This window comes from Hipposideros armiger, unplaced genomic scaffold (assembly GCF_001890085.2).
Source record: "Hipposideros armiger isolate ML-2016 unplaced genomic scaffold, ASM189008v1 scaffold_30, whole genome shotgun sequence".
NCBI classification, from domain to species: Eukaryota; Metazoa; Chordata; class Mammalia; order Chiroptera; family Hipposideridae; genus Hipposideros; species Hipposideros armiger.
In genome coordinates this window covers 3129419-3145770 of record NW_017731380.1, presented here as the reverse complement: position 1 = coordinate 3145770, position 16352 = coordinate 3129419, and the positions used below count along the sequence as shown (strand labels likewise).

General features: G+C 42.1%; 1 protein-coding gene across 1 annotated transcript in view; it reads left to right on the top strand.

The window, feature by feature from the left end:
- The window catches only part of TANC1 (tetratricopeptide repeat, ankyrin repeat and coiled-coil containing 1), a 236068-nt gene that overhangs the window by 26649 nt on the left and 193067 nt on the right, over positions 1–16352 (top strand). The window contains exon 2 of the mRNA XM_019636822.1: positions 2729–2816. The gene's annotated coding sequence lies outside the window, so the exon portion shown is untranslated. The remainder of the gene's footprint in view (positions 1–2728; positions 2817–16352) is intronic.

Genomic DNA, 16352 nt, shown 5'->3' with positions numbered 1-16352 from the left:
TACCCAGCTACCCACCTTATTTTAAAAAAGTATTTCAAAGTAAGTTGCAAACATCAGTACAGGTAACTCCCTCTCCCCTAAAAATGGGGCAAAAGCCTATTTAAAATGTAACTTCTGCCAAGGTGCCTACCAGCTACTCACAGTTGATGTGACTGTGGTTGGGCCCTGTTGAGCACAGAGGAAGAGGATGAAAAGCTGGAGAGGGTGTACGTTATGTTGGCACTTTCAGGGGTGATCACGAATGTATGTGATTAGGGGACCATGCTTGGCTGAAGCGGATCTGTTTTAGGGGGCATTGGGCTGTTGTGGGGTCTGTGAGTGTCCAGGAAATAGGAGCTCTTTTCCTGCTCCTTGTTTCCAGTACCTCAGATGGCATTAACCAATGTGGGCAGTGTAAAAGATGGCTGGAAGGGTCGGCGGGTCTGGATGGGGACAGTGCTGTGTGCTCACATTGTAATGTATAGCGCCTGAGCATTTATTTGGGGGGAGCACACAGCTTCCCTCCCAACACCTTTCTTCCCTCCTCTCTGTTCCTCTGGGAAAGTACATAGAGGTTTTAGCTGGGGAGGAGCGGGGGTGGGGGGTGGGGGGGGCGTAGGAGGACTGGTCAGATCATCAATCAGGGGAGTGTGTAATTATGCGGACAGGACAGAAATCACTCCCTGGAGGCCACAGACTTGGGGATTTGCCCAGAAGAGGACCTTACAGCTGCTAACAGTAGCCCTATTCAGCTTGGGTGCATAATGATTTTAAAACTAATCAGGAACCAAAGCCGGAGGCTGGGGACAAACACAAATATCTTGTTGACAGAGCAAACATCTAGATTTTGTCGGATAGGAAGTTACTGAGGAAGGTCAGAGTGATGTAATGGTGTGCGCCAAGCTTTCATCCTTAAACAGATGGGCCCCCGAGGTACCATCTGCAGCTCCCTGGGGCCCTTCAAAATGACTTCCTATAAAACAAATCGTCCTAAGTTAGTATTGAGAAATTAGTATGGAAGCCACACCTGAAAGTAAAACTGGACAAAGGAAGGAAATTTCCACTGGAGCTACCCGCTTCCTCTTCCTCCCTTGCCTTATAAATAGACCTGAGACTTATTATTTTGGTCAGTTTTCTTGTTTAGTACTTGAGTATCGTCGCCTCCCCGAGTAGCCATCCAAGGTAAACTTCCCTTTCTCCTCTTCAGCTCAGAGCTGCACTTTATCTTACCTAAGCCAGTGTCAGCTGGATAATTTTCATAAACTGTCCTGCTATTTCGGGTTTTCTGTTTTGCTTGAGGAGGAAGTTGTATTTTTGTTTCTGGTTTTTTCTTTCATCAAAGGAATATTTGTTCTGGGGAGGCGGGAAGTGAAGGGCTGTTTCTCAGTCTAGATCAGAGGAAGAAACTATATAGCATCATATGTAAGGAGCCGATTATGAGTCTTCATTGGTGGTGTTTTTAAATAAAACATTTAATAAAATCCTTCAGAGCAGAAAACACTATACTCATCCTTTGATTTATTCAACAGTTACTGGCACCTCTATGTGCCAGGCCCTGGGATTCGCAGTGGACGTCACCTCTGTTCTCAGGGAGAGACACAGTGAGAGGAAATGGCAGAGTGACATTTGCAGAGGTTAGAGGAGTCGGAGGAGGAGTCAGAGGAGGAGGAGGAGGAGGAGGAGGAGGAAGGGGAGGAGGTGGTCACTTCCTGGAGGAGGTGAGTCTTGAGCTGCCTCTCAAAGGAGCGGCTAGTTGAGGTGTGGGTTGCGGGGAGAGGACAGAGCTGAGGCATGGAAGGTACATAGCATGGTGTGTGTGGGAACAAAGTGGGTAAGTGTGGAGTGCGGGAGAGAGCTACAGCATCGGCGATGGAAAGGTGGATTTGGAATAGCAGTGAAGAGGAAACGCCAGGGGAGGTGTGTGTGGATAGGTTGGTGGGTAAGAAGCAGAGGCAGGAAGTTGGGGTGTTAGCATATCAAGCTCGCTGGCTTAGTTTTCGGGGTGAAATGGAGGAAAGGGCATTTGCAAGAGCAGGGTTGAGGAGAATGGTGATGGAAGTTTGAGATGGGTGTTGAGGGGAATAGGACGGGGCTTTTTTAGAACACTGAGGGCCCTTCTGGGTCAGAGACATTCAAGTGAAGTGGCATCTCTGTGAGTGATTCGACTTCTCTTTGGGGACTTTGGGCCCGGGGTTCAGGGGTGGGGAAGCTGAGTTGTAGTATTGATTCCCACGGGTGTCACAAAAGAAAAAGGTTGCAGAGAACAGAAGGTGCTGGTGAGGGGTGAGTGGGATGAACAATGGTGGGGTCCACACTGCTGGGGAATGAAGAAGGGGATACCCTCCAGGGAGTGAGGGGGCCGTGTGCACTACAAAGATGGAGGTGATGGTCACAGAGCGAGAGCCCTGAACTGTGCCCTCTGGCACTAAGGCGTGGCCCCGGGAATGGCTGACCAGTCAGCAGTCAAGGATTAGCGGTTCAAGAGCAGTAATAGGGGTAGTAACCGTGGCCACTTATGACAGCTGTGTGCTAGGCACTGCTCTGAGTGCCTTGAACTGTTCATTCAACAGTAATTCTGTGAATAGGTATTGTTATTATCAACCGCCATTCATAGGTGAGGAAACTTAACCTCCAGAGAGCTTAAGTAATTGCTCACACGGTTATTACACTAAAGGATGCCATTCTAATTCAGGGTGTCCAAACCCCTCCTCCCACCCCCTCCCTTACACCTATGCTCTTATTTCTTTAGGAGCTGACCATTGGCTGAAGAGAAAATTGTGAATTAAGCCCCTCTCCACTTTTTTTCCTGGTGCGTGAGGAGAAGTTCCCAAAAATAGGTAGGTGACAGCTGAGAATTTTGAGTCTCGAAGAAGGATGAATTTTTACATGAGGTTGGAAGAGAAATGGGCTCAGCCAACACTTCCCTGTGGAAAGAGGCCCTGTCAGTGGGGGCTGCAGAGGGGGGGAAATTAGTATTTGATGGATTTGCGAAAGTTCTAGAGCTAGATAGTGGTGATGATTGTACAACAATGTGAATGTACTTAATACTACTGAAGTGTACACTTAAAAATGGCTAAAATGGTAAATTTAATGTGTGTATTTACCGCAATAAAAAGTAAAATGAGGATGGAGGGGGAAATGATAGTTGCTACCATTTACGAAAACTTTTCCCGGTATAAAATGGACACTTATTAAATATTTGAATGTATGGTGAGGATTTTGCTAAATATGTGTAGTTTTCAGTTAACGTTCACTTTCAGAGATAGGTAAACCCTGTTGTACTGATGAGGAATCTCAGGTTTGAAGAGATTAGGCAGCTTGCTCAAGGTCATACATCCAGAAAATGGTGGAGACCGGGCTCCACCAGAACTGCCCAACTCCAAAGTCTTGACCAGTAACCCCTAGGGAATTTAACAATGGGAAGAAGGTTCCAGAGGCTGTGGTGAAGAGGGAGAGGGAGTGGTTTGTTGGCACAGGGAGGACGCAAGAGGGAAGGTGCTGGATGAGGAGAGGAGGGTGGGGGATGGGTGAGCAGCTGGGCCACAGGGATGAGATGTTGGATGCAAGGACGGTCCTGTTGTGTCTGGATTGGGCATGAGCTGTGATGGAACTGGTGGGGTTGAGGGCTCAGAAGGGGGTTGGGAGCTTCAGAGAAGCCTAAGGGCCCAGTGTGTGGGGGTGTCTGCCATCTTCAGATAGTCTTGTGGATAGAAGATTCTTCCCATATGGGGACCCGCAGTGGGAGGAAGGGCTGGAAGTATGTACAGTGCAGAGATGGGCTGTAACCTGTCCTCCCTTGCTATCTTTCTCTGGACCTGCCTGCCTTCCTGCTGCCCATTAAGCCTGAAGTCAGCAACCTGACACTGGAGTTAGGTGCATGAATATGGGGAGGAGGCGGTGGTGAAGAAGAGTGAGTGTTTTTCTAATGCTGACAGCACATACCAAGGGTGAGGTCAGAGCATGGCCAGCTCCCTGGCTTTGTAGCCCATCAGCAAACTGCAAACATTTTGCTGCAGGTTTTATTTCTTTTTCGCAGAATGGTGTAAAATACATATAGGAGGAAATAGATCTGACCTGGCTTCTCCCGAAGTTTTTGAGGTTGTGGCCTAAAACTCCTAAAGCATATCCTGTGTTCAATGTTGGCCAGTGGCATTTGTGACCCCCGGCTGGAGATGCGGGCCTCTTTCAGATATTTGGATTTAGTGAGGTGTTTGTGAAGTGATCTAAGCTGTTTGTAAGGGAAGTGCTCTCTCTTGGGAATTCCTGTTATTATTTTACTTCACGTGTTGACTTTGGATTCAGCACACTTCTTTTATTCTCCTGCTGGTAGTTTTAGATTCTGTATTGAAAGGCAGGTTGCTCGAGCAATGCTTTCTGTGTAACAGTGGTAACCGTGGAGAGCATGGCCTGTGATTGTGATTATATAATAATTTTGAATAAATAAAGCGATGTCCTCATGACAGGTCCTGGAAGGGCAGCCTGGGAGCCGGCATCATTAGGGATTAAGTTACACTGCAGTTAAATTTTGCAGCTGTCAGATGCGCAGCAGCACCTCAGCTGTAACCTCCAGGTGTAAATGGACCTTTATCAGCATCCCCAAAAAGTCACTCCTGGGAGGATCCGAGTGTGGCGGGATGCTATCCATCAAAAGTCTTTTGCAGAACCTTGTTTCTGGCTGTGCTGTTTTACCCTCAGTAGCTGGCTGGATCTCCAGAGCTTTACAACAGTTCTTTTCAAGGAAAGGTGGAGAGTCTGTATGCATGCTGGTGCCAAATTCTGATGAACCATTTAACTGTCTCTTCTCTGCCCTTTTCTCTGGTTACAAAACATTTGGGGGGCCAGCTGAGTAGCTCAGTTGGTTAAGAGCGCACGCTCTGAGCAACAGGGTTGCCGGTAAGATTCCCACATGGGCCAGTGAGCTGTGCCCGAGCTGAGCTGCCAACAGGTGGCAGGATAGCTCAGCTGGTGAGAGCACGTGCTCCTAACAATAAGGTTGCCGATTCAACTCCTGCATGGTATGGTGGGCTACGCTCACCCGCAACTAAGATTGAACACAGCACATTGAGCTGAGCTGCCGCAAGCTGCCAATGGGTGGCCAGATAGCAAATGGACTTGGAGCTGAGCTAGCTGCGCCCTCCACAACTAAGACTGAAGGACAACAACTGGGCTGCTCCTCTTCCCAATTCCCCAACACTATTCCCTTCCCCAATTCCCCAAAAAGAAAAAGAAACATTTGGAGGCTAGGTAGAATAAGGCAAATGGAATTTACCTTGAAGTGAAAATATGACTAAGATAATGATAACTAAGGGAGCCCTTAGTTTGGGGAAATGATAATAGCTAACATTAGAATGAGTGGCTGTCTTCTGGCCAAGTGCCTTTCTGGTGTACCTAATAGGCTCCTTTTGAGGTCAGGATCTTGTCTTTTGTTCACTGCTATGTCCTCCAACCAAGACCAGGGCCTGGCACGAGTAGGTGCTCCAATGAATGAACTGACTGCCGATAAAGATTCTGAGCCTCAATTGCCTGCCCAATGCCACACCATTAATAACTGGGATTCCTTGACAGTATGTAGACGAAAAGAGTGTAAAGCACAGAGAATAATGTCTTCAGTTTCTCTTCATTGAAAATATGATTTACTACGGCTTTAGTGGTATCTTGAGTTTTGCTAAAGTAAATTTCTCCGTCTATTAGAAATACTAATTTTTATAATTATTAAAAATGAATATTATATGATAGAATTTTATAATTATAATGTTATGAGGAATAAATGAGAAACAGAATAGTGCCTGTACTTTGTAAGCGCTGTATGTGTTTGAAAAGCTGCCTTGAGTGTCATCTGTTTTTAAAAGGATGTTTGATTTTTATGTGGTTTTAATTTTGACATAAAGACAAAAACATTTTTTTAAACTATGGGGCCTGTCTTTAAAGATAGGCCTGAATAAGAAAATATAATTCAGAGATATAATAGGAAAGCTAAGAGAGAGATCTCATTTTAGTAATAATATTATGTTACCATCTAAACACTACATGAATACAAAATATTTTATTAGCCAAACAACTAGAATACAACATTTTAGTAGGAATTGTCCATAGAGGACCAAGAAAGTGTATTATAAGAAAGTGTTATTGTTTAGCTCAGTAATCTAAACATCTTTGACATAGCAATCCTATCAATAAAATACTTTTTGCTCATACCTGCAATATTTGTATATTTATGAATTATAATCACATGCTTGTTTACTAATAAGTTATTTGCGTTATAAAATACCCAAAAATAGAAATCAAAGAATGAGACAAGTAAACATAATTAGACATTCTTTTTTTTTTATTGTTTTTTTTTTTTTTTTAGCTGAGCCATCTTGTCACCTGTTGGCAGCTCAGCAGCAGCTCAGCTCAGGCCAGGAATCGAACCAGCGACCCTGTTGCTCAGAGCTCACACTCTTGAGCAAGCTCTTAACCGACTGAGCCACTCAGCTGGCCCAGATTAGACATTCTAATATTTTCTTTTCATATCCAGGAGCTCAACTTCCACTCTTTTCTTTTGATCTGGTTTACAAAGACTGAAAGTAAACTAGAAGAGAAAGCACATAGCATTTGTTGGAGAAGAGTTTGCTAGTTTTTTAGAATGGTATGTGGATGAGATATTGATAGAGGTAAACTGTCAGGCAGATTGAATGTAGGATGTTTTGGGGAGTAAACTAAAAAGCTATCCCTGGCCATCTGCTTGAAAATGTTGGTGAGATGGTCACAAATCACACTACTACAGATTAAAGTATCCCTGTTAGAATGGTCTAATCACTTCCTCATAACTGATTATGCTGGACATGCTGAAATAGAAGAAAAAAATATAGTTCACATACAAGGTATGCAATATTGCTTTTAAATTTGAAAGGTATTTCAACTATTTGAAAGGAATAGCACTGAATAGAGTAGTAAGGAAGTCAAGTTAATCATTTGTAAGTGAAAAGTGGAAATAAGATGAAATGACTGGACTTGACCTTGGCAAGAGTGATGGGTGGATAGAGGGGTACTGACGAGGTGACACTGATATCAACCTCCAGGTGAGACCAAGGTGTGGGCTGCTAATGTCTCTAGAAAGGCAGGAACAGAGCCTGGGGCACTTATTATTGTTATTGTGGAATATTTGGTGGTCAATTAGTCTTAGTTTCCTCACAGATTAATGTTTTCTAAGATTGTCAAATACTTTTCCTGTTTCTGGATTTTAAAAAATCACATGAAGGGACATTATCAAGTTAACAAACTCCTGAGAGAGCCCTGTAGTAGCACTCCAAGGCAGAAGTCATCGGCCTGGCAATGTCACTGCCCACCTCACACCAACAGGTGGTAATGAATATGAATGAATCTGGGATCATGGTTGAGGTAGGCTGATCATCTACAGTCTTCTATCTCTGGGACTGGGTTGGGGATTTCAGACAGATTTAGAATTCAAATTATTGTTTCCAGAAGAACTAAAAGCAGACTGGAGAAATACAGATAGATTGCCCAAAGCTTTGTTTTCATTTGAGACTGCACACAACTATGTACTTAGTACTGAACGGAAAGTGGAATTTGACAGCATTTCAACAGCGATGGCATTTTATTGATTATCCACAAATAAAACACTTAAGTGCTATTGGAGTTTCTGCAGAGCATTTCACAACGAGAGAAAAAGGTCTCTTCTGAAAATAGGTGGGCCAGTTATTAAAGAACCAGAGGAAATGGCAAATATAGACCCCTGGTAGGTATCTTCCATTTCCTTAGGAACTTCCTTGAACAGTGGGATCAATAAGGTCCTCGTCTGTGACAGCATTCAGCTCTGGAGAGGTTTTCTTATGTGATAGTTATAATATCATTCAGAGAATGCCAGTAGTAAATATTCCTGTCCTTAATTTTACATAGAAGATGCTTAGTCACTCTCATAAACAACCAGTTGATGTGTTTCTGGCTTAGACGGGGGATCTGAGAAACTGTGATAGTTGGCGAGTACTTAAAAGTGACAGGGATAGAATTAAAAACTGATAAAATGAGGACTTGGGGTTGCTGGGAGCCCTTGAGAAAAGTGACCTCACTGAAAGGGTGACTCAAGGAAAAGTTATACTGATTCCAGAAGCATTACTCATTAGGGGAATGCAACCGTGCCCTTCCTCACCCTTTGAATGAGAAGCCGTGGGAGCGCCAGCAGAGGGCCTGGTTTGTGAAAGGTGTGCCCGTGAACCCTGCGAGCCCCCCTCACCATTGATGGTACAGTGAAGAAAGAGTTAATACTGACACATGGCTTCAGTGGACAGATTAGAATCTGCCAATTCTATTTCAAGGATGTGGGAAGGAAACGACATTTAGAACTGTGTATGTGTGTAGAAATGAATGAACGCTTTCAACATTTTTCTCTGAGGGACATTTGGCAGATCACTTGTTCACACTGGGTCTCAATTTCCTCATCTAAAGGTAAAAAGAAAGGTTTATTGGAATAATCTCCCTAATGCCCCTTCTGGTTCTAAATGAGTGTGTCCATTCTGACTAGATGAAAGTGGGAAGTGACATACATTTAACGCTACCTACAGTGTGTGTCCCAGGAACCTTACGTCCCACTGCTCATTTAATCCTCATTATTGCACTTACTCTATAAATCATACCCAGGAGGTAGGGATATCATGATTCAACATTTTACAAATGACATGAGTAGCATGGACACGTGCACTCAGCTACCACTAGTAAGTGGCTGAGCTGGCATATGATGAGAAATGGTCAGAATAATAGTAAGAATGATTCATCTATGTTTTGAATGAAACGAAAACAAGTCAGCATTTCGGGTAGTAGAATTGTTCTGTTTTCTCACAGCTTCCTTAGAAGCAAAATAAACTTTTTGAAGCTAGGAAGATATCAAATTCTACCCTTGAAGAGAAAAAACTCATTTTTTTGGATTACTAGGATTAGGGGGCAGTCAATGATACCCCGGTTTTCTTGTCCATCTGAGTTCTGAACTGGGTCTGATAGAAACCGGAGAAGGAAGACATCAAGAATTTAGATTGTACTTTTTTTTTTTTTTACTGACAGAGCTAATATCGGAGAATATGACTTAAATATGTGTCAACAGTGGGCTTCCTAGCCCAGAATCCCATGGTAGTCAGGCTTGCCTGGCTGCTCACAGGCTGTGCTGGACCATCGAGGCTTCCCCACATGGATGGAGGCCTGCTCCCATGGAGCCAGGGTGTTTGAGAAGACCAAGAGGTGTGCATCCAGAGGGCAGCTTGGCACCCAAGAAGTGGAGAGTAGCTAGTTCCCTGTCCCCAGTTGCTTTTCGCAAGCTTCAAGTTAAGGCACTAGGGCTCCTAGAAAGGGGTGAGTGAGGGGCAAGAGAGAGGCCCAGATGGTAAACCGGAGACCTGGTCTCCACATAAAAGGACCAGGAACCAGGCAGACCCCTCCTCCCCCCACCTTTGCTCCCCACCAATAGCAAATGCCATTCTGTTTCCCAAGGCCAACAACATTCTAGATAAATTGTTTTCTTCCACTTGAGAGACTGGCTTTTATAAAAATGAAGTTGGATTTCAAAATAACACAAAAAAGCCCCTAACCATAAGAGTTGTTGCTGAGGCCAGTGTGGCTTCTGTTTCTATTTTAGTAGAAGTCAAAGTAAAATACTCTGGCATATATTATTCACTCCATATTCTAAGAAAGTCACTGTAATCGTTTGTGCTACTAGCAAGGTCTTTCAGAAACGGAATTCAAACACATGCCTTTGTAACTGTAAAATCACTTGGTCTTCTAGATTTTTTTAAGAGACGGTAAATAGACCGAAAACTTCAGGTAAACAAAAGCTGCCCCTTTCCACATGGCTGCTGAGGTCTCTGCCGTGTAGGAGACTCAGTTTTAAAGTTGTTCTCTCTCCGCACACTATGTTTTCCTAAGAGTAATGGAAGATATTTAGACTGAAAATTATTGTGGGCAACTGGCTTGTCATTTTCTAAAGTAACATTTTTATTCAACAAGTAAAACAAATTTGCCCAACTAAATTATTCATAGGAATTACAAAACTTGTCATTTAGAGTAGATGTTGGGATATTCAGGTCATTTAGAAGGCTGTGGTTAAAAATAAAATGACCTAAATATATAGTTCTACTTTTTCTTTTTAAGGGAAATTTAAGCTTTTAATTTTTGTTTGACATTGGTTCTAATTCTGTTTCTATTGGGAATGTAACTAGCTACTCTTTCAGTGTTCTAAATAAAGACAATTCCTTCTCTTTTTTGTTCTTTCTCATCATGTATATGGTACTATAGAGTTCAGCTGGATTGTATACATTCTGTATCTTTTCTGATACATGATGGGTATATATGTTAGTGACAGAAACTGGAGAGGGTGATAAGCAAATGACTCTTTGAGAAAAATTGAAGATGGTTGTTCCTTACTTGTTTGGATAACTTCTTTGATATTTGAAAAGAAGGAGCATTTGAAATGTGAACTTGTCCCAGTCTGCTTTTGGGCCGTAACTGGAGCATAAAATGTTGAAAATCAATTATGTATTTAGGGAGATGAAACAGGCTGACATATTGAAGGCATATTGTAGTCTCTTTGGTGGACAAAGCAGGGCAGTGACGTCATATTTCTGCAGAAAAATTGTGTCCCAAGGGGCTGAGACGCAGAGGATTGCACATCCTGATGTACCCGAACTTTACAGAACATGGGAGTATTTATGATGTACTTGTTATTTGTCCTGGGAAAAAAAAGTCCTATCTTAAACTTTGGCTCTGCTTTTTTGCTTGTTGGCTGATAAGTAAAGAATTTTTTTTTAAAATGCATTCTTGGCTCTGATTTATAGCAGTGTGGTCAATTTGCAATGCATTATACATTCTCTGTGCTAGTTAGGTGGTAAGATCTTTGCAGGAGAGGAGAGAGAGAGTTTTAGATTTCTTCTGTAACCCGCTGTGCCTAACACAGTGCTTACCAGCTACACAGTCGTTTATAGATGTGGGGGATACGTGTATGGGGGTTGTCTCACGTCTACTTGATAGGAGAGGGCCCTGAGGACTGGGTTGTGTTGAGTCTGAGACCACATGGTTGGTAAATAGCCGTATTCGTCTGCTAAGGCTGCTGTAACAAAATACCCCAGATTGGGTGGCTTACACAACAAAAATGCAGTCTCACAGTGCTGGAGGCTGGAAGTCCAAGATCAAGGTGTTGACAGGACTGGCTCCTTCTGAGGCCTGTGAGGGAAGGATGTGTCCCAGGCCTCCCTCCTTGGCTTATGAGATGACTGTCTTCTCCCTGTGTCTCTTCACATCATCTTCCCTCTCTCCGTGTCTGTCTCTGTGTCCAGCTTTCCCATTTTTATAAGGACAACAGTCCTATTGTATTAGGGCCCACCCTAATGATCTTATTGTAACTTGATTACATCTGTATAAAGCCCCTATCTCCAAATCAGGTCCCAGTCTGAGATGCTGGGATTTAGGATTTTAACGTGAATTTTGGGGGGACACAATTCAGCCCATGATAGCAGCAGACCTGGGGTTGCACTCTCTTTTTGTCTCCTAATTAAATAACTTTCCCAGCCCTGTTTAATATTGGTTGCTTGGTTCCTATGCAGCATGGAAAGGAAAGGCCAAACTTTCTCCTTACAGAAATACGAACTCCTCTTGCAGCTTCCTGCCATGCTCGTTTACAGACTGAAGCCATTTCTTAGATGATGATAGTTTTTCTTGAAGCTGTTTTATTTTTTAGTATGTTTTAAAAACATTTATCTTCTCCTCCCTTGATCCCTGGAGTATAAAAAATACTTGTCATTTGATGTATGCGTTGGTTTTAAAGAGAGAGAAACTGTGTACTTTGTCTATGATCTTTTCCCTTTCAGGTTTTTTGGACTACATTTTTTGTCTTAGCAGGGGGAAATGATCATCAGTGTTTTAGTTTAAATATAGGACATACAGCCACTTGTCGTTGGGCTCTTAATTATCTGGCAGCGATGGAAATGAAGGTTCCAGGTAGTTCCCCCACCCTAAGTTTGGGTTGGTACTCAGAATGTAATATTTAAAAGATAAAATATATTACTAGAGTCTATCATTTTGAATTCTCAGTAATAGTTAAAGGAATCTTTCCTGCCAAACAACATTTATGCCCAAAAGGCATCAGTTTATTTAAGAAATGTCCAAGTGTAGTGCAGTTTCTTCTCAGAGAGAGCTAGGTGTTGTTTGACTGACTCAGGATTGTAAACTCGTAGGGGATGGTCCTGTAAATGTTAGGAAAGAAATATTGGCAGTGGTTCTGAGTTGGAAGACTGCAAATACAGATTGGATATACCGTGTGTGTGTGTGTGTGTGTGTGTGTGTGTGTGTGTGTGTGTGTGTGCGCGCGCGTGCGCGCGCGCTTCTCAGGTTAAATGCAGTTTTCAAAAACAGTTTTAAATTTGTTTATATTTTATATACTTTTTTTTTAATGAAGGAAAGATACCAAAGAAAGCGACAGTACGTAGAAATTGAAAAATAAGACCCTGATTGAAATGGTTTGGGACATTCTCTGGTGGGTATTGATTTATCGCCGGGCAGGACTCCGTGTGTATGTGTGTTTTGAATGCCATTATAGAACAGGCGTGGAGATCAAAACCTCTTGTGGTTGCTGCTCAGCATCCCATAATTCAAAGGCAACCAGTTACATAGTGCTTGGCAGGAAGGCTCCCATTCGGTATATTTGTGAGAGAAAAGAGAGAATGAGGTGTCTGTGTGGAGCCGTTTTTAAAAGGAATAACAGCCTGCCTGCTATAGGCAGGTATTAACTCTGTCCCACCAGCTCCGTACTGTGTTTGCTACAGTTGCATTCCCACGAGTCGTCCAGATTAAGAAGAAAGCCCACTGTTATGCTACACAGCTGTTAAAATAGTTAATACTTTTTACTATTTTTAAAAGTTAATCCTTTTAACTATTACGGGAAATGCAGTACGCATTTGGCTTTTGAGAACATGAACTTATAGTGCATTTGGGGTCTTTGCCATCATTAACAACTTAATTCTAGCACACAGCAGCAGACCAAATTGTACTGGCTCTAGTACTTCATTTAAAGAAAATACAGATGTCATATCATAAAGATGTACACCTGAAACTTATATAATGTTATTAACCAATGTCACCGCAATACATTTAATTAAAACACAAAAGACAGTAGGCATGTCATGCATGCAAACCTTGATAAAGTAAAATAAAATATACGTGACAATTTCCATTTTAACCATTTCTCAGTGTTTAGTTCCGTGGCGTTAAGTACACTCAAATTGTTGTACAGTCATCACCGCCATCCATCTTCAGAACTTTTCGTCGTTCCCAGGAGAAACTCTGTCCCCATCAAACACTAACTCCCCATTCTCCTCTTCCCCTGCCTGTCTAACCTCTGTCCTACATTCTGTTTTATGACTTTGCCTCGTCTACCTGGTTTCTCCCAAAATAAGACCTAGCCGGAAAATAAGCCGGAGCATGATTTTAGGTGTCAAAATATGGCACCTCGGCATACTGAATATTTTCAGCTGAAGGAGTTTGTGGAAAAGGCACCCTCCTTCCTGAAACAGGTCATAAAACCCTCATGTGAGGGGGTGCGTGCTCTCCATGTCCCGGAAGAATCATGCTACGGCTTATTCTCCGACTAGGTCTTATTTTCAGGAAAACATGGTAGGTACCTCATATAAGTGAAATCATATTTGTCCTTTGTGTCTGGTGGGTCAAGTAATTCTTACATTGTACCTGAACAACTCTCACCATTGCCATATTCTTTGTGATCCTAAAATACTTCCGTAGATTACTTTAGAATATTAAAGTTCTAGGACAGCAGCTCGAAACGCATATGCCTTCAGGGATCAAACAGTGGTAACATCTAATATTTATAAAGCAGTTGCTATGCATTGGACACAGATCTAAGCACCTGCAGGTAACAACACATTTCCTCTTACACCTGCCCAGTGAGGTAAATACTGTTACTACCCCAGTTTTGCAGGTGGGAAGCTGAGAGGTGAACTCCTTGCCTAAGATAACCATGGCTAGTGTGTGGCAGAGTGGAGAGTCCAGCACAGTAGTCTCGGCTCCAAGAGCCTGAGCAACGAAGCAGCTCCTTGGTTATGTGCAGGAGGAGTAGGCAAAAGAAAAGGGATCCCAGCCGGGAGCCCGTGAGAGTGAGCTGATGGCAAATGGCAGCCCATCCTCAATCCCAGTGTTGAGTTAGTTAAAGGAGCAGTGGAGGTGGAGGTCCTACTCAGCTTCTATTGATGCTGAGCAGGAATGCAGGCTTACTACTGCTGGCACTGGCACATTTCCAAAAGAGGCTGGAACTCTTGATTTTAAGTGTTGGCAACCTAACTTGATTACAAACAAAAAATGAAACCTATGGACTAGGCTGAGGATGTGTGGCCCAGTAGTCTGAGACCTTTGCTCTGGACGTTTCAGGGTAACCTTTTGCTTATCCAGGCCCCTCCACAGTTTGTACCCCTGGGCCCCTCATGACTTGCCATTGTTTGGACCGGGAGGTGGGGTCTTGCTGATCTTTGCATCCCCAGCTGCAATTTTCATATAGCAATTTTCAGTAAATGTGTGCTGAGCGAGCGAGTCTTTACAGCACTCATGATTTCGTCCCTCCTGCTGCCAAGAGTTCACTGAAAGTCTAATTTAAAACAAAACAAAGCTAGTCGATTTTGAGAAGCTTATGTCCTTTCATGTAGAGCTTCGTAATTTATTGTTTCATTTTGGGTTCCTTTGATTTAACAATGCTGATTGAAATAGGACTTTAAAGTATGTTTTTTTTCCCCCTTTAGAAAATCCCACCAAAGAAATGCAAATATATGCTGTGTATAACACATAATGAACCTGAACCTTCTTGTTTTAATAACAGCTGCGAGCATTTGTGACATGCTTACTGAATGCTACCCACTGTGTTAAGGGCTTTACGTGCCTTATGTCTTTTAATTCAGTCAATCAATTAAAAATATATGGATTTAGACTGAATTTTAGAATGGGAAGGGCTTGAACACATCTAATCCAGTTGGCTGACTTTGCATATGATGGGTCAGGGCCAACAAATTTAAGAGACTAGACCAAGGTCACACATCTGTTTTACGGTACAGCCAAAACCCTTTTGACACACACATCTGTTGAATGGTATAGACATAACCCTCTTGGATATACACGTCTGTGTGTAGTGTAGCCAGTGCCCCCTTTTTCCTGGCCTCCCATCTGATGGTCTTTTTCTAGACACCACAGTGCCTCTGCTTTTATCTTTCCATCATCTGTGAGAAAACAGGGCTTGTTTATTTAAAGTGTAATAATGTGTTATCACTCATATAAACAGCTTCTGAGCTATGGATACCAGAGTATTTGAAATGGTTGCTAGTAAAGATGTGGCTTTGAATCATCTATTGTACTTTCTGAGATGCCTGGAGTCAGGAGTGATAAGAGGCTCAGAAAAGAGACTCAAATTCTTACTCATTAGCACAGGACCCTAAACGAAAAGATCTGATCATCTTACAGATAATACAATAAATGAGAATGGTAGGAGAATGTTTAACTTTAGGTAATTTACATATTGAATGCTATAGTAATCATCACATTCCTCTAATATTTGACCCTTTGCCCATACCTTGGTCAGATGTCAGCCAGCATAATCTGAATTCCTGAGCCTGTTTCCTCCTTTTTTTCCCCCTTCCTTTTTAAATCCATGTTTGAAGTTGGAACGCAAGGTTTGGACCTTTTTCTCATTCAACTGAAAATTAGTAAGGCTTTTCTTTTTAAAAGTTATTTTCCCAATGACAGAAGTAAAGTAATCTATGATTCTGGTACAATTAAACACACACACACACAGAGAAAAGCAATTTTACCATTCAGAAATTTACTGCAGACATTTAAAATAAAATAGTACATTTAATTTTATTGAAATTGAACAGAATACAGCAGAAATTAAAACTGAAGGAATTGCTGAACTTAAGATAAATGTTTTTTTTTTCAAATTTAATGTCTCACACACATTTAAAAAAGATTGCTCCAAAGTTAAAAAAAAAGTGTATGAAGGAAATTGACAAACCAGCACAATAATCCAGATTATTCTGACTTCAGAGTTCCTGTTTTTTTTCTACTTTATCATATTGTTTACATGCCAAAGAAGGATAAACAATACAGAGTGGTGATAAGTAAAGGCTAGAGTGTGTGATACGGGGCCTTAAGTCAAAGTTTGAGGAGGACTGGAGAGGGGAGTTGTAAACTCCCCTTTAAAAAATTGAAAACTGAAGACAGCTGACATTTTTTCCTGGAGAAATTAATAGAGCGATCAATATCTTTTCATCATTTTGAAACTGTACAAGAAAAGAGTTCTACTACTTAAAAATAGGTTTGAAAACCCTGGATATATGTTATTT